The 18,842-nt window shown below is 40.9% G+C and overlaps 1 protein-coding gene across 2 annotated transcripts in view; it reads right to left on the reverse strand.

Moving 5' to 3' along the window:
* SAMD12 (sterile alpha motif domain containing 12) overlaps nucleotides 1–18,842 on the reverse strand; it is a 410,354-nt gene that overhangs the window by 114,671 nt on the left and 276,841 nt on the right. The window lies entirely within an intron of this gene.

Consider the following 18,842-nt stretch of genomic DNA (forward strand, 5'->3'; position numbering starts at 1 on the left):
CTCCTGGGAAATACATGAAGACTATAAAACAGCCACAGGTGCAGAGAACTGTCATCAGCTGGGGGTGGGGCTGGAGCACATTCAATGATGCCTACCACGTTCCAGGAGCTCTGCCAGGCATTTTCGAGACATCGTCTAGTTTATGCTCCGATAACCTGCATAACTATCATTATGACACTTGTTTTGCAGTGAGCAACCCGAGGTGTAGAGAAATTAAGCAACTTGCCTAAAGTTAAACAGTGGATTCAAAGCTGGGTGTGCGTGTGTGGGTTGGATCTAGTCTACTGATTCCTCTAGGTTTGCTCTGCACCCTTCCCCATCATGCTCCGTACTCCTAGACACTGACCTGCACGGACGGCATCACAGGGCCCTCTGCCCTCTGGCTTCCAGTTGGGTTGGGTCCTGCCAATGGGAAGTGCTGGGAGAAGACTAGGGGGAGGGAGGAGAGGAGTTCAGGGTATTGATTCCCCAGCTGCCCTCACTGCGGGTCTCCAGGGTTGCATCCTTTGACCAAAGGCCACAGCTCTTGTCAGTGGCTCTTGCCACATGACTGTCCCCATCTGAGTTCCTGTAACTATTCCATCTTCTTGCCTCTTCCAGCCTAAGGCTGATAACTGGTACCCTTCCTCTCTTTCTGTCTAATTAGGATGAGTGAGTTTGTTGAGGGCAGGGTCTGTATCTTTTTACCTTTGTACCCCCTGTGTCTAGAATAGTGCCTGTTTACATAGTAGAAAAATTTTACTGCATGTTGACATGAATAAGCGCTTTACTAGTCCAACAATGTGCTAAATATTCTCTAACTATTAACTCATTTAATTCTTGTTATTTATTTATTTTAATTTTTGAGAACCAATGTTCTTTTAAAAAAGAAAGCTACTGGATGTTTGTCCCAGAAAAATGAAAACGTTTATTCGTGCAGAAGTCTGTACACTAATGTTCATAGCAGCTTTATCGATATTTGCAATAGCCCAAGACTGGAAACAAGCCACATATCCTTCATTGACTATAAAGTTAAACGAATTGTGGGACATCCACCCAACTCACCCACGCTTTAATAAATCCTCACTTTTTTTTTTTTTTTTTTTTTTTTGCGGTACGCAGGCCTCTCACTGTTGTGGCCTCTCCCATTGCGGAGCACAGGCTCCGGACGCGCAGGCTCAGCGGCCATGGCTCACGGGCCCAGCCGCTCTGCGGCATGTGGGATCTTCCCGGACCGGGGCACGAACCCGTGTCCCCTGCATTGGCAGGCGGACTCTCAACCACTGCGCCACCAGGGAAACCCCTTCCTTTCTTTATATGTATACATACACACACACATGTGTGTAGTGTATTCATTCATATAGTAGTAAAAATTAAGCCACATTCCAAACCAAGAATACTAAATTAGTGTCAGGAGTGAAACTCTTTATGAATTTGAGCATTTGTTCTTTCCATCAAATCATATACACCAGGGGTAACTATTTCAGACTTAGCAAAAAAATGCAATAGATGAGGTTGCTAGAGATGTTCCTTAAAAAGGTAAGTTGATCCTTCTACTTCACCTCTACCCCCAGCCACTGCCTTCTGCCTGGAGGAGCCATGCTGCTCTTTGAAATCACTTATTATCCATCTTGTCTGCTATCCCAAATAGTTCCAATGTAACATCTTTTCTATTAAAAAAAGAGAATAAATTCATTAATTTCTTGATAAACATAAGGCACTTTCCAGGTGCCAACAGAGTCTCTGCAGGTCAGTACCTGCAGAAAAGGAGGAGAGAAGGGCTGGTCTCACATTTCCATCTTGGAGGAATTCCATAACCACCACCTCAGCTGCTGTTTTGTGCTTGGCCACGTGGAGAAATATAAGTGGTGTCAAGCCAGAATACCCTCTCTCAACTTGTAAATTAGCAGATTACCAGCAGATCATCTAATTTTCCTCCCTGCTGCTCTCTCACCCACATGCCAGTAGTGTTTTGAACTAATATGTCAATACAGGGGCATAAAGTGATTTATGTTCTACATAAATTTCTAGTTTCTGTTTATGACAGAAAATATCTCCCTTAAATCCACAGCAGACATGTAACAGGAAGGAAATCTCTTAAATTCCTCCATTAATGGTTTTGTACCGGTGGCTCTTGATAAAGGGCCAATTACAGTTTTGAGATCTGTGTGATATAATCTACTCTCTTTGGTTGCAAATTTTAACTTCTTTCTGTGGTTGTGTCCTACCAACTTGGTTCAGTCAAATCAAGAAAAGTTAAGATTCCTTAGTAGTAATATGGGAATATTATTACTTCATTTAATACCAAGCTAAGGTAACTAAGTTTCTCTGCACTAATTCTGTGTCCATCTGTGAATCCAGTTAAGGAAGAGCAGGAGTTTTGACATTAGCACAGCCTTTGAACCGAGCTCTGATTCTCACTGGGTGTGTCACCTCGGGAATTTGGATAAATGTTTTTAAATAGTTATTTTGCAATGAACCTCAATGTACGTTAAATGTCATCAGAAGGTTAGGAAAAGTCCTTCCAGAAGTCTCCCACTGGAGATGATGGTGCAAAAGCAAACGTGCACGGCCCAGCTATGGGAGAGGGCTTGAGGAAGGGAAAATTGCTGCAGCCCCAATTGAACAGCCACTGCTCTTGGGGCTGGAAGACATCTCCAGGTGAGTCAACATCCCCTGAGAGCTATTATTATCAGGGTTCACCCTGAGAGCTGCGGTCCCAACATCAGAATCAAGAGATCTAACTTCTTAGAGATTTCCGGTAACATCTCCTTTTTGGTGTGAGTTACTCTCAAAATGCTGGGGCAGGTGTGGGAGAGAGTCAAATTTCAAAAATTAAATGAAGGCACTGGCATTGCCAACTTACCTTTCTACCTAAGGATGTAAAAACAAGCAAGCAAAATTTCTAGATCTAGTTAACATGGTCTGAGAATGAAGTTTTCTGTGAGGATGACAGATGCCACATCCCAAAGGGAGATGCCATGAGCCTTGCACATGCAACACAAGTTTTGCAAAAGAGGTGCGAAGCCAGTTTCATTATCTTAACCCCTCAGTCATACCAAGAGCACATAAAGGTTGGGAGCATATGCCTAAAGATTTCTTTAAAACAAAATATCAAGTGTTGGTGAGGATATGGAACAACCAGAACTCTTATACACTCCTGGAAGGAGGGTTTATTATTAAAACCACTTTGAGACACTGGAAGAATCTACTAAGGCTGAACATATATGTACAGACTGAATTGTATTCCCCACCCCTAAATTCATACGCTGAAGTCCTAACCCTTAGTACGTCGGAATGTGACCATATTTGGAGATGGGATCTTAAAGAGGTAATTCAGTTAAAATGAGGTCATTAGGGTGGGCCCTAATCTATTATGACTGGTATCCTTATAAGGAGAGAAAATTTGGACAGCGACATACAAAAGGAAGCCCGTGAGAGAATACAGGGAAAAGACAGACATCTCCAAGCCATGAAGAAGGTCTCAGAAGAAACCAACACTACTGACACCTTGATCTCAGACTTCTAGCTTCCAGAACTATGAGAAAATAAGTGCTGTTGTTTAAGCCAGCCAGTATTTGGTACCTTGTTATGGTAGCCCTAGCAAACTAATACAGTCTACCCTACCCTACTCAGCAAATCCACTCCTAATACGTACCAATGGAAATGTATAGTTTTGTTCACCCGAATATGTCTGATATAATCTAGAACAGAACTTTTTACAGAGTAGCTGCAAACTGGAAACTACCCAAATAGTCATGAACTGCAGAATGCAGAAATAAATTGTGATATGTTCACATGTTGACCAATTGAGAGAAATGAGAATAAACCATCTAAAACTGCAGACAACAATATGGATGAATCATCCACACGTATAATGTTGAATGAAGGAGTCACACACACAGAGTACATAATGAATGATTCTATTTATATGATGAACAAAAACAGATGATGCTATTCTTTACCATTAGAATTGAGAATTGTGTTACTCCTTGGACGGGGGTAGCCACTGGAAGGGAGCATAGGGAAGGCTTCTGGGAATACAAGTCATGTTTTATTTCTTGATCTGGGTATTAGTTTCATGGGTGTGTTCAATTTTTGAAAATTCAGTGAGCTGTACACAGTTAATGTATATGGTCTTTTCTATATGTATACTTCAATCAAAAAGTTTTAGAAGGAGTTTTTCTATTAAAAAAAGATGGGCACGAGTCCCTGACATTCTAATTTGCCTCTCTTTGCTTGGGGGGAGAGAAAGGAGGGGCTGCTTTCTGATTCCAAGTCTAGAGAGGAGGCTTCAAGGAACTTTCAAACAACTTGACATATGTCTCTAGGAGCTTGTGGGACAAAGTGAGATAGGTAAAGAGCCAGAACCTTCGGCGTGCTAACTGCTCTGCTGGCAGACTAAACAAAAGATTTTAATGTTAGAGACAGTCTGCCCTCATTTGCCTGTGCAAGGACTGTATCAGCATTTCCCCTGGATCAGATCTGGGCCATCCTGAGCGAGAGAGCTGGTGTGGAGGAGCTAAGATCTCCTCCAAGAGGACACTTAAAAAGGGAAAACACAACTCAAGCCAAGAAGCTGATGTGCTGCTGAACTACTGTGGCGTGAAGAAACATAAACTCATCGAAGGACACAGATGCATTTGCTCTCATCGAAAGGAATGCAGATGAGTCACTTCCATCAGCGGGGGTGGTAGGGCGGTGTCCTCAGAAGAACCATCAAAGGGTAAACACTTGTCAACCCTCAAGAGCAAGGGTCGGCTTATGACAGTATTTGTCACGTAAGAACTTTCTCGACCACCATGCCTTCCTCATCCTGTTCTCATTGGAAAAAAGGTTACAAACCCCTAGCCAGCAAGGGAAGAAGTTGTATGTGACACTGGGCAGAGGAACGTGGCCTATTTCTTCAACACGTTCCACACTGGGAAAGAGAGGAGAACCATTAAAACTGGAATTTTAAGTCATAACTCAGCTATCAGACTCCTGGTAGAAGTTGTGGGCCCAGGAAAGATAGTTAAAAGTCACAAAGCAAATCCTGAAAGTTCTCATCACAAGAGAAGAAAATTGTAACTATGTGTGGTGATAGATGTTAACCAGACTTTGGTGATCATTTCACAATAGAGACATGTATTTATTCATGTTGTATACCTGAAACTAATGTAATCTTATATGTCAATTATATCTCAATAAAATAAAAACCACAGCATAATTTTCAAGGGGGTCATAAATTAATATACTCATAAAACTTATACCTAGAATATTTATTTATGTCCCAGTAGTACACATCATCCTTGGGCTATATCAACCCGACTTCCTCAATAATGGACCAATAGGAACTATTGGTTCAGTAGAAGTAGGAGTGAGTGAGGGGTAACAATTGAGGGAAACCCTAAGGGTTTTAGTTTGGGTGATCAGAAGGGACTGATGTCCATAAACAAAATGCAGATGCAGGAGAAAAAAGCAGGTTTGGTGGTGGAGGCAATAGAGGAGTTCATGTTTGATGTGCTGAGTTTGAGGTACCTCTGGGATATGGTGGTGAAACTTATCTTTGGACAGCTGGGAATTCAGAAATGAAGCTTAAAAGAAGCGGCTGGACTTGGAATCATCAGTGTACAGGGGCAGTTGATGTCTTAGGGGTAGATGTGGTTTCCCAAGAAGAACATTAGGAACATTATTTTCTGAGGAGCGATTAGCAGAGTAGTCAGTAAAGGCACTTGCAAAGTAGGCAGGGAAAAGAAAAGGGTGATTTTCCTGAAGCTGAAGCAAGAGAGTGTCCCCTGAAGAAAAATGAGATCAACAGTGGCAAAATTCTACAGATTTCAGGGAAAAGAGATACTGAAAAGTATCTGTTAAACCTCAGAGGACTCCAGTGATCTTAGAGTTACCATCTTGTGAAAAGAATTTGGGTGCGAAAGCCAGAAAACAGTGGACTGTGGAACAAATGAGACGTGAGAAAGTACAATCCGTATGGACTGTTCTAGAAATCTAGTTACGTAGGGAAGGAGGGCAAAAGTTTAAACACAGAAAGGGTCAGGGGAAGGGGTCCTTCCCTTTTTTGTGCCAAAGTCTCCTTTGGCAGTCTGGTGAAGCCTATGGTCCTTCTCAAGAATGTTTTTAAATGCAAAAGGGAAAATATGTAAGATTACAAAATAATCAAGTTATATTAAAAAACACATACCAAAAGTTCTTAAAATTTCATGATAGAAGTATACAGGTGTTTCTTTATCGATGCATTAAACGGTAGGATTTACTGGCAAGAATAATAACTATCATAATTTGAAAGTGGTGATGAGTGCAAATGATATTTCAAGGTATCTTCAACAAACTGTTATGTGATTAAAAATTACCTGTGATTCTAGTGACAAAGTCACAAGAACTGCTAAGAGTAGTGAGCTTTTGTACTTACAGTCATAGTAGAAAGAAATGTTACATTTCAGTAAAAATAAAATTAAGTGTAATTCGTATATTGAATTCAGCATAAAATTAAGTGTAATTTTGATTGAAATATATTTCATATATAATATTTATTCCACATAAAAATAATATATATTATATATCTCCAACTTCATCAGCACCGCTGAATTCTAGCCAAGGTTCCCTTGGAGGAGGGAGGGATCCAGAGACCTCAGGTTAAGAGCCTTTTACTAAGGGAAGAGAGGTATTTTTGTTTTAAAGGAGAAAAATGTTGTTTATGATAGAGTGGAAGGTTTTAAGTCTTGCTCTGGTGGTATGGCAGGATAATGCAGTGAAGTAGGGACAGGCTCTGGAACTAGACTCCTTGAGTTTAAATCCTGGCCCCCTGTTTATTAGCTGTGTGCCATTAGGCTAGTTATTTAACCATTTAACTTCTTTATACCTCAGTTTCCTTATCTGTAAAATGGGGATGATGAATAGTAACCCACCTCACAGGTTGTTGTGAGAGTTACGTAAGAACACTTTGGCCAGTATTACCTTGACCACCTTCCACTCACTCAGTACCCCTTGGCAAAAGAGACACCTTCAGTTCTCTGAACGTGTAACATTCTTCCTTGCTCAGAACAACTGCATATACTGGTCTTCTGTCTGGAAGGCTCTCCCCACTGTTCTCAGCATGACTGACTCCTTATCCTTTGGGATTCAGTTTGAATGTTACCTCCTTAGACATGCTTTTCCAGAAACCATCTCTGAAATAGAACTCCCACCATTTCTCTGTCTCTCAGCATCCTTTGTCCCAATTTGTAACCGTTTTGGTTAGCTGTTGTCTATAATGAGCTCCATAATGGCTGGAGTTGTGTCTCTCTTGATCCTCTCTCTAGCCCCTGTCCCTACCACATAATAAGCTCTCCATAAATACTCATTAAATGAGCCATCAGACAGGGAGCAACTGAAGATACAAAGGAGATCCCCAGCTATATTCATGCTTGTGGACTGTGCTTCAGTTTTCGATGTGGGCATGTATTTTTTTTAGTCTGTTCTCAGTCTTGTCCTGGAGCTGGTGGATAGCCAGACATATTGCTTGCATTAAAGTGTTTATAAGGCAGTATTTAGTCTTTCTTCCAACACTAGGAAGATCCCATCTCTGGTCAAGGCTGAACCAAATTAAACAAGAGAAGAATACCAAATTCTGCGCTGTGCTATGACATTTCATGTTCACAAAGTTGGTGCACAGGACAGCCATGAGCAATTCTTTCACCGAGCCGGTCTTTTGCTGTCACTCTAATTTTAGGCAATGTGAAGTGATGAAAGACATATTGATCTAGCATTGAGGAGCCAGATTGCTAGTTCTGTTAGTTCATGCTTAACTGGGTGATTTTAAGCCCATCAACCTCTTTGGCCCTTCGTTTTTTCATCTAACAAATGGCAATTTAAAAATATCTGCTGTGGCACAGACTGTTAGCTATGCCCCCAAATCCATTCTTCCCTTTACTCTGAGTACAAGACTAGATGACAATTCCAAACTACCCTTGAGGTTGGTGTGGTTATGTGATTAAGCTCTTGCCAACAGAATGTAAGCACAAGTGATATTTGTCATCTCTGTTTCTTGCTCAAGGCCCTTTACTTCCAGGTGGGAATGGAAAGGACTGGAGTGGTATCAAAAATGGTATCTTAAAGACAGCAGAACTGCTGCCAGCCTGGGCGCCTAAATGACTGTGTGGAACAGAAACACCTCCTGACTTGCAATCTTCAGCTAGGACTGTTAAGTAAGAGAGAACTAAGCCACTAACTCTTTGGAATATATTTGTTACAGCAACTAGTGTTTCTCTAACACACATGTCCTACCTACTTTATAGAACTGTGAAAGATAGTAGTTCTCACGTATAAGGAAGAGTTTAGGGAGGTAGAAAGTGCTATAAAAATCTGTTGTCATCAATATTTTCTTCCAGCTTTTTTGAAATACAGATGACACATAGCATTGTGTAAGTTCAAGGTATATGATGTGATGATTTGATACATGTATATACTGCAAATCATTTTACTAATACAGAGAAAACAAGTGCATATTAGAGTGCCTGACCTATAGTAGATATTTAATGTTTACCTGTTGAACAAGTAAACGAACATCTTGCTGATGAAAAGCCTGAGATTAAAAAAAAAAGTCTATACAACACAAAAGCATGGGAAAGATATTTGTTTGCTCAGGGAAAACTTTTAATTGATTCACTTGAGCTCACACAAATAAAGCAAAAACCTTCTGGATATGTACTTTTTTCAAGAAGATTGCTTTTCTTTTTAATACTTGTTCCATCAAAAATAATTATAAGATATTAAAGGACATTTTGCAACAAGGAAAATATACCCTTATTCACACCACCGAAACACACTCTTTCATTTTTATCCATTGGCTTAGAACTTTTATCTACATGCATGTCAATTTTTCATAGTTGTAAATCTGTTTCTTCTTATTATTTTTAAAATAAATTTTAATTTGTACTTGGTAAGGAAAGCACGGGTTTGGTAATTCTCCAGAAGTGATTCCAACAAAGAACCACCTAATATTTCTAACAGTTCCAATTTAATTTTGCCAAGGGGTTCCATTATTATTAAAAAGCATAACAGGGAGAGGAGGTGATTTTCGTAAGAAAGTACACAGAGGTGTTAATTCTCACTACAATTAGGGTGATAAGGTTACAAATGTCACAATCTTTCTACTTCCTTTTAAAAGCTTATCTTGTGGGTCTTACAAAAATTAAATGAAGGGCAAATGAGTATATATGGATCTTATTTAAGGATAAAAATGAATTCAGTGATTAATTCCACAAATGTTTCTTGAGCGCCCACTATGTGTCAGGGAGAATGTGGACCATACTGACACAGTCTCTACCATTGAAAAGGTTAAAGTATGGATGAAAGACAAGAAGACACATTTCAGTGAGCTCAGAGGAAGGGTGAGGCCATTTTCTGGAGGAAATGAGACCTGATGTTTGGCTGGAAGCTTGGCAGGCAAATGGGTAGAAGGAGGTCCAGGTTTGCTAGACACATGGACCATAATGAATGATGCTCACGAGACTGTAGGTTACTCTACCGTACTGGACATTAATAGAGCACACTGAGGGTGAATGGATGAGAAGGGAGAAGTAAGCAGAGGTCAGATCATGAAGAGGACAAAAGCTTCGTCATAGCAGTGATGGTGTTTGTTCATCACTGCCTAGGGCAGCACTTGGCACATACAAACATGCGTATACTCCATCTGTATTTGTGCAATGAATTAAGCCACATTATGCTATGCAGTTGACCATTACTGGTCATAGTCATTGGACTCTGGTTGCAAAGGAAGAGAGGTACACCCAGGTGGGAAGGGACAGCTAGTCTCAAGAGAGAGAGACTGCATCTATGATGGCCCTTATTGCCATGCTGGGTATGCCACAGGACCACTGCTCGCTTCTCAGTGCTGGGACACTGCTTCATTTTTGTTGGTCCTGAACTGTCTGATGCTAAACAGCAGGGGTCAGGCACACTGAACCCTAATCTGAGAAATGCCTCCTTATTTCACCTTCATTTCTCGATGGCAATGGGAATGCCACAACTGTAGCTTCTTAGGACATGCTTGCGAAGCAAATGTATAAATGCCATTTCCAACTCCTATTCCTAGAAGCAGGGAATAAGGGTGGGTGGGAGAGAGATGGGGAAGTCACAGAAGAAAGAAGGGAAGGTTGAGGAGAGAGACTGAAGACTTCTAATTGTTTCTTTTTTAAAATATCCTCAAGGTTTTAATTAATTAATTTACTTATTTTGGGCTGTGCTGGGTCTTTGTTGCTGCCTGCGGGCTTTCTCTAGTTGCAGCGAGCGGGGGCTACTCTTCATTGCAGTGCGCGGGCTTCTCATTGCAGTGGCTTCTCTTTGTTGCGGAGCATGGGCTCTAGGCGCATGGGCTTCAGTGGTTGTGGCTCGCAGGCTCTAGAGCGCAGGCACAGTAGTTGTGGCGCATGGACTTAGATGCTCCGCGGCACGTGGAATCTTCTCAGACTGGGGATGGACCCCGTGTCCCCTGAATTGGCAGGCGGATTCTTAACCACTGTGCCACCAGGGAAGTCCCCTAATTGTTTCTTTACCCTTGATTCTAGTCTTTAGGTTTTGAAACTCCTCTTAGTTGAAAATGAGCATTAATGATGAAAATTAACCAGAAATCTTAGTCTCTAGGGAGATGAATGGATTAATAAACCAGATCTAGCAATACTGAATAATTTGGAGACAAACACAGATTTGACGAGTGAGAGCCCAGCAGGGTGGCTGACTTTGGAAACATTTTGCTCCTGCTCTGCTGGGCATGCTAAGAATGCATGGCGCTGGCTGACTCCATGGGGGTAGCGCATGGATTCAGCTGCCGAAGAGCGAGGTGAAATTAAAGAGAGAATGAAATGTGTGATCTGATTTAATCACATCTGCTGCTTCAATTTCTCAATAACAGCACCCTGCTCCACTGTGTCAAGTTGGAGAATGAAAAGCAATATATATATATATGAATATATATATGAATCATAGCTAGAAGATGGATTAACTCTCTAATGCCTGCCAATCCATTTCAGGCATCTAAAATGAAAATGACAACTGAGTTTTTCTTATAAAGAATTTGGGAGCAATTATTCCTGGACCTGGATTGGCATAAAATTACCATAAACTGAGGAGTAAGCAATGAAATGTCACCTCCTAAAAGAGACCAAAACCTCAGGACCCAGGCTAGGGGATGGCTTGGGGAACATTATGTATTTCAATACCCAGGTCATCCTCTGCTTCTCTTCTGATGACTGAATGAATGCATGCTTCGTGTTGCTTCCGATTTCTAGTAGGATGACAGCCACCAAGTACAAGACCCAATTCAGCCTCTTTTAGGAATGCATGTTTGTGAGGAGTTTAAAAGTTACAAATCTGTACTGGAATTGATATTTAGTGGAAATCATCCTCCCATCCCCAACCTGCCCTCTCACAAAGGAGCTGCTGCTTTAGGGCCTCTGGGCTCTATACCGAGTATCAGACACAATACACAATGATACTGTGCAGGACCTGCATGCTTCCCTGGCTAGTCAGATACCTTATGGCAGCGAGGTCCTAAAGGTTAGTAAGGTGATTCATCTAATGTAAGATAGTTATTGTGGTTAAATGTTCCATTTTTCTGGGGTGGGGAGATGCCTTCTACGTGATTCCATTTAGCAGCAGAAGATAAATGCTTAGGTCTAATTAGCTTACCATAGGCAGTTTTACATCCCATTTACAGTGAAGCAAATCAAAGATGAAAACAACTAGACAACAGCTATTTTGGTCCCTTCCATAGAGTAAGCAGGCAGTGGCGTGCAAACATGCACACGGGTGATCCCCAAAGATGCACAGCTAGTTCAGAGAAGATTCACTTCAAAAGACAGACTCAGTGAAGGGCATTTTGTAGGGAATACATGAACGGACAGTCCAGAATTCTAATGTAATCAATTTTTCAGAAGCATGGACTTTCAATATATATTTTTTAAATGACCTCCTAAAAAATAATTTCTACTGCCAGAGATCTGAGTAACTGCAAGTTCTCCTCGTTCCTCTTTTGCTTCTGAAAACCCAGAGTGTGTTAGCCATCTTGGCAGCATGTATATCACAGTCTACTGCAATCCTCTGATCTCATCTCCTAAGACTGGAGGCCTCTCGAGGGCAGAAAGCCTGGCTTGCTCATCTTTGTCATCCATTTCCAAAGCATATGATGTAGCACCTCCACGGCCCAGGTATGCAACAAACAGGTGTGAACGGCCCCATTCGCCACTCCAGGTAGCCTCACTCTGGAGAGCAGTGAGTTATTTCCCAGTTTATGGAAGAACAACGGGTAAATGCCACTGGAAGGAGGGAGAGGTTGGCGGGCAATCAAGTGAAGTTATATTAAAATTAATTTTCTGATTTTTAAAAGATCTGCTGAATGGGCCCTTTACAGATCTTGAGTGAGGATTTATAAACACAAGATGTTGATTTAAAACAAAGGTCCATTCATTTTGCCACGTGGTACATTTCTTTAGCACCCTGAAGAGCTGAAGCAGTCTTGGGGGTTCCTGGCCCTGACCTTTTGTTGTCTGATTGGCGAGGGTGGGCTGTGGTGGAGTCCCTGGGCTGCTTCGAGATCCTGGCATCTCCTATTCAGAAGACGGATCTTCAGCTTGAAAAGCTGTGAATGCCAGAGATGTCTTTTAAGGTGCGCCAGATCTGCTTTCAATTTCCAATATGTAGAGTAGAGCGACATATTTTTATCCATTTAAAGAGCCTTATGGAAACTATATAGACTTACAAACAAGTCTATAATAATATAGGAGATAATTAGTATATGTTAATCATTCCCGATTATATTTTGGCTTAAAATAAGCTGGTTTGCTCTCTTTACCCTCTTTTTAGTAGACAAAGCAATGGATATGACGATGCCTCGCCTCTTCTTGAAACCTTGCGGAGACTTGTCCTTACTTTTAGAATAAAACCAAAATCCTGACCACGGCCCTGCGAAGTGTGTTGCTCTCCATCCTTGGCTACTGTCCGCCTGCCTCACTAGGCCCTTCTGCTAATTTCTTCAGTTTACCAAGTTCTTCCCAGACTCTGGGCTCTTCCTACAGGCTGTACCTCTATTGTGTTGCTCTTCTGCCCGCTTCTTTGCTTGATTCACTTGTTTATCATTTGGGGCTCAGATGACTGGCCACTCCCTTACGAAACCCTTTCCCTGACCCTGTAGTCTCAGTTCCCCTTTGTACACCATCACACAGGCACTTCTTCACAACTGTCATTTCATAGGTACGCCTTGTTCATTGTTGTGTCCTTCGCACCTGGTCCAGCACATAATAGGTGCTCAATAAATAATTACTGAATGGCAAAGTATCTTTCAACTAGAGCTGACTATAGACTTGAAGCATCAGGCATTGCAGTGGAGTGGATGGGGGTGGACTCTGGACTCTGAAATCAGCTTCAGCAAGAGGGACAAGTCATTTCAACTCCCTGAGCCTTGCTGTCCTCATCTGGAATCATAATGCCATGAACACTACCTCTGAAGAAAGTGAATACACGCAGTGCTGCTTGACAATGATGTTCCGCATTGTTCACAGTCACGCTACTGTTAATATCACTCTGTGTATGGCTCTAGCCATTCTTCCTATTTCTGGGGAAAAGTCTCACATAAAAGCAAGCTTCTGACCTTCCTCCTTTCAGAAATCTAAAGAGAAGCAGGAGTAGGGAAAAGCCTAGCTTTAGTGCTGAAGCAGGTCACCTAATAAAGCCATTTACACGCAGCCAGAAACCTCAGACTGAGGGAAGACATACAAATTCTCATTCTGAGAGTGGAGCACAGTTGTCTGGGGACAAGTAAGGGGAAGGCATTTTGGGAAAGTCAAATAACATCACTAAATCAGGAGGCCTGGCTCCATGGGTGGGGCAGGGGAAGGAACAGGGCACCACATGGAGTCCCCTTCCCCACTGTGGACACAGGGCCCTCTAGGACCACAGCTGGGGGAAAGCGAGGACAGTTGAATGGTTACCCTTCGCTATTTTTTCTCTTACATGGCTTATTTTTACTTTTAATTTTTTAAAATTGTGAAGTGTCATTTGTAAAAAGAAGTTATGAAAATTGTTGTGATTAGATTTAACATATCATTGAATTAAAACTTTAGATGTATTAAAACTTTAGATGTATAATTATTTAAAACCACTGTCATTAAAAATTAGTATTACTATTAAAAATAACAGTAAAGCAAATACCAATGCATCAGCTACTGATCTTAGCAAGTAGAATGTCAGCAGTGCCTTCGAATGTCTGGAGGGCTTTTTCCTGATTCCATCCCCTCCCCTCCACCTGTGGGCATCACTATCTGGTACTTGCGTTCATTGTTAACTTGCTTTTTAAAAAAACACCTCTACCACCTATGTGTATATCTCTAGTCTAAGTAACGTATTTTAGCGTTGCCTGTTTGGAAATGGATGTGAGTGGACCACACTGAAAGTCTTCCATTTGACTCTTACTCAACTTTGTTTCTGACATTTGTTCATACTGATGCATGTGGCTAATTAAGATTTACTTTCCATTGCACAAACGTACCGCAATTTATTAACCATAACCGCAGATGGAGTGTGGGCTTATTTCCAGTTTGGGGCTATTACTTGACTTTTTTGTGGACTTACTCTGACATCTAGGGGAGAGGTTCTGGAGGCAGGGCAGTCTGCTGGAAGTAGAGAGACTAATTTTTATGGAACAATGTGGAATATGCAGTGTGGGAAAATAATGCACATGGCCCAACCACACAGAACTCCTGTGAGGTGGGGATGTTCTCTGACCAAACTGTCACCAACGTGGTCATTCATTAAGAAATAGGACGAACATTCTGGAACTAGACAGGATACTGCTCCAACTCATGTAAATTCTGTCCAGCTCACAGGGATAGACAATTAATGTGAAATACGAGATGTAGCCACACGAAGTACACAGAATAGTGGGTAGAGTGAAGTGTACCCAAGATACGGAGAGGTGGCTCTTGACGCAGGAGTCCCCAGGCTGAGTCTACATGCTGAGAGTCCTCAGCATGCAGGAGATGCTGAGTAAGGCGAAGCTCTCCTGCTGGGTCTACTCAAGAAACTGGCTACTCTCCATTCTCCTGAGGCTACCGAATGACAAAGCTTATTATGTAAATGCATAGCACGCAGCCCTCAAATTAAGAGTGCCTGGGAATGCAGAGAAGTCACCCAAGGCACCAATGAAGAGTAAGTTATCAAATAGGCTCCCAACAAGGAATTAAAAGAAAAGGTTCTCCACCACAGACTATAAACATAATATAAACCCAAGGAAATACACGTATGAGGAAATAGTAGACTTTGGAAAAATTTGCCATAAGAGAAAGACAAAAGTTTAAGAAAGTAACTACTTTGTATTCTCAAGGTAATTACTCAAAATACAAACTTGCTTAAAAGAGAGGTCATGAGGCAACAAACGGAAATAAAAAGGGATTTTATGAAAAGAATACAAGGAAGCAAATAATTCCATTGCAGAATTTCAAACTGCTAAAAAGCAGTGAAGACGAGAATTGTTCCTGAATTAAATGGAATTAGACTAGTGAAATAGGACAGTGGTTCCAAACCTAGACGATCACAGAAATATGGTGGTGGTGGGGGAAGCGGATACTTAAAATATATATTTCTAGGGTTAAATATAAGAGATCTTGATTCAGTGGGCCTTGGGTGAAGCTAAGAAATCTATACTTCTAAAATTCCCTGAAGAGATTCAGAAAATCAATCTGCTTTAGAAACTATTAAGGTGAGTGCAAACTTGAGACACTCACCCAGAATTCAGAGAAAGAAAAAAAGCAAGTGAAAATGACTAAAGAGAAAAAGATGGACTGGAATCATGGACACAGTGTATGTAGCATATGCATAATGGGAGTAAATGAGGAAGGAATTGGAACCATTGCAAGAGAACCAATTTCAAAAACGTAAATTGCCCTAAACAGAGTGAAAAATACAGTCTACAGAATGGGAAAAAATATTTGTAAACCATGTATCTGATACGGGTTAACAGCCAAAACATAAACAACTCATACAACTCAGTAAGAAAAAGAGCAAATAACCCAAGTTAAAAATGGGCCAGGGATCTGAAAAGACATTTCTCCAAGGAAGACATATGAAAGGCTAAAAGGTACATGGGAAGCTGCTCAGCATCACTAGTCATTAGGGAAACGCAAATTAAAACCACAATGAGATACCACCTCACACCTGTTAGAGCGGCCACCATCAAGAAGACAAGAGAGAACAAATATTGGTGTGGATATGAAGAAAAGGGAATCCTCGTAAATAATGGGGGGGGGGGCTGTAAATTGAGACAGTTGCTATGTGGAAAACAGTATAAAGGATACTCAAAAAATTAAAAATAAAACTACCATATGATCCAGCAATTCCACTTCTGGGAAAATACTCAAAGGTAACAAAAACACTAACTAGAAAAGATATCTACACCTCCATGTTCACAGTAGCAAAATTTACAAAGGCCAAGACATGGAAATGACCTAAATATCCATCAATGGATGAAGGGATAAAGAAGTTGTGGTATATTTAAACAATGGAATATTATTCAGGCATAAAAAGCAAGGAAATCCTAACATTTGCAATAACAGAGATGGATCTTGAAGACATTATACAAAGTGAAATAGTCATACAGAGAAAGACAAATACTCTATGATCCTACTTATATGTAGAATCAACCCCCCCCCCAAAAAAAATCAGAGAAAGAGATCAGAACTGTGGTCACCAGAGGCAAAGGGGGGAAAGGGGGCGGGGAATTGGAGGAAGGTGGTCAAAAGGTACAAACTTGCAGTTATAAGATAAATAAGTACTAGGGATGGCATGTACAACATGATGATTATAGCTAACACTGCTGTGTGATATACAGGAAAGTTAAGAGAGTAAATGCTAAGCATTCTCATCACAAGGAGAAATTTTTTCTTCTTTTCTTCTTTATTTTTATCGTATCTATATGAGAAGGGGGATGTTTGCTGAACCAATTGTGGAAATCATTTACAATGTATGTACATCAAACCATCATGCTGTATGCCTTAAACTTATATAGTGATGTATGTCAATTGTTTCTCAATAAAAGTAAAAAAAGATAAGCTAGAAAAAGGATAATAAAATGGATAAATGCAAACCAAAAAAATGGATACTGAAGAAAAATCTCTCTGAAATGAGAGAAAAAAAATCACTAAAGTTTTACTGTGGACTTTGTGAAAACTGATAAATATTTAGATCCACTGAATATCAAGTCTAAAGAAAGAAACCTTCCCAAATCCAGGAAAAAGAAATAGATACTGCATAAAAGAAAAAAATATATCAGTCTAATTTGTCTATGTGGTTTTCAGGGAGAATGGTTACGCTATGCTTCCCAAATTCTATCATCAGTAATAAATGAAGGCAAGGAGAAGACATTTTCAGCTGGGAAAGGGCTTTAGAATGCTGATGTGCTCTGTATGGTAACTGAGATGAACCAACAATATGGGAGTTGAGGAATGCAAACATTGTTAAATAGCGTTGTTTCTAAGGAGAATGTAAACGCTATCTCATTCTTGAAACAAGAGGTCCGATTATGTGATAATCAACAATTTAACTATTGCAGGGACTTCCCTGGTGGTGCAGTAGTTAAGAATCTGCCTGCCAATGCAGGGGACACAGGTTCGAGCCCTGGCCCGGGAAGATCCCACATGCCGCGGAGCAACTAAGCCCGTGCGCCACAAATAGTGAGCCCACGCGTGTAGAGCCCGTGCTCCGCAACAAGAGAAGCCACCACAATGAGAAGCCCGTGCACTGCAACAAAGAGTAGCCCCGGCTTGCCGCAACTAGAGAAAACCCGCGCGCAGCAGTGAAGACCCAATGCAGCCAAAAATAAAAACAAAACAAAAAAACAAAAAAACCAATTTAACTATGGCAGACTGAGATAAAAACCTAAAGTAGAATAACAAAAACTGGGGGGAAGGGGTGGTGTGTGTCCAGAGCTGAAGGAAGGAAAGCGTGGGCACTTTTCATCTGTACGTGGGGTGAGTCAGTAGATATTGTTTCATTCTTGACATTAATAATTTGAGAAACAGAGGTTTAGAACATAGGTTTTAAACATGTGTCAATATTATTTAAAAATTTGATAGTAATGATCAGAAGAACTTTAAACAAGTACCATACCTTCCAAATTCCTGGAGTAGGATGCAGAGGGGGGAAGGAATCAACGATAAACTCATAACGTAGAGCAAAACTAGGCACATCCATTTAAAAAAGGAAAAAAGGAGGAACAAAAGGAACCCCCAGAATTGAAGTCAGATGGAAGCTAAGAGAACAGAACAAAATAATCGACTTTTATAATCATACATATTTATGAAAGTCTGAAAGTATATGCGCCAAAAGGTTAACATGGTGCATGGTGTTTTTAGAGTAACTTTAACTTTAAAATTTTTGACTGACTAAATTTAAAAAAAATTTTCTGGCAGCAATTACATCTATGTGATTAAAAATAAAACATACACTGAAAATTCCTCTTCAGTCATCTGAATGAACGCTGATCACGGAGGCCCTCATTAAAACTAGAAATGACCAGCCTAGCTGCCATGGCTGAGATTGGCATTTGCTGTGATTGTGTGACTTGTTTCACTAATCTGACTCATTTCCCCAAACAGGATGCACAGGTGGTGTGTTCATTTATTTAGTCACAACACTAATTACTCTTTACCATCGTGCTCTTCCCTGGTTTTCTCAACATAACCACTGCAACGGTAGGAAAGCACCCTTGGGTGGTGCTTGTGTGCGTGTGCAGAAGGTGTGGGACCTTGGCTTCTCAGCTGTGGGTCAGTCCCTGTGAGGATGTGAGGGCTCACTGGTGACCGTTCAGCCCCTTCGCACCACACACTTTTATCTGCCCTCCA

This window comes from Orcinus orca, chromosome 17, assembly GCF_937001465.1.
Source record: "Orcinus orca chromosome 17, mOrcOrc1.1, whole genome shotgun sequence".
NCBI classification, from domain to species: Eukaryota; Metazoa; Chordata; class Mammalia; order Artiodactyla; family Delphinidae; genus Orcinus; species Orcinus orca.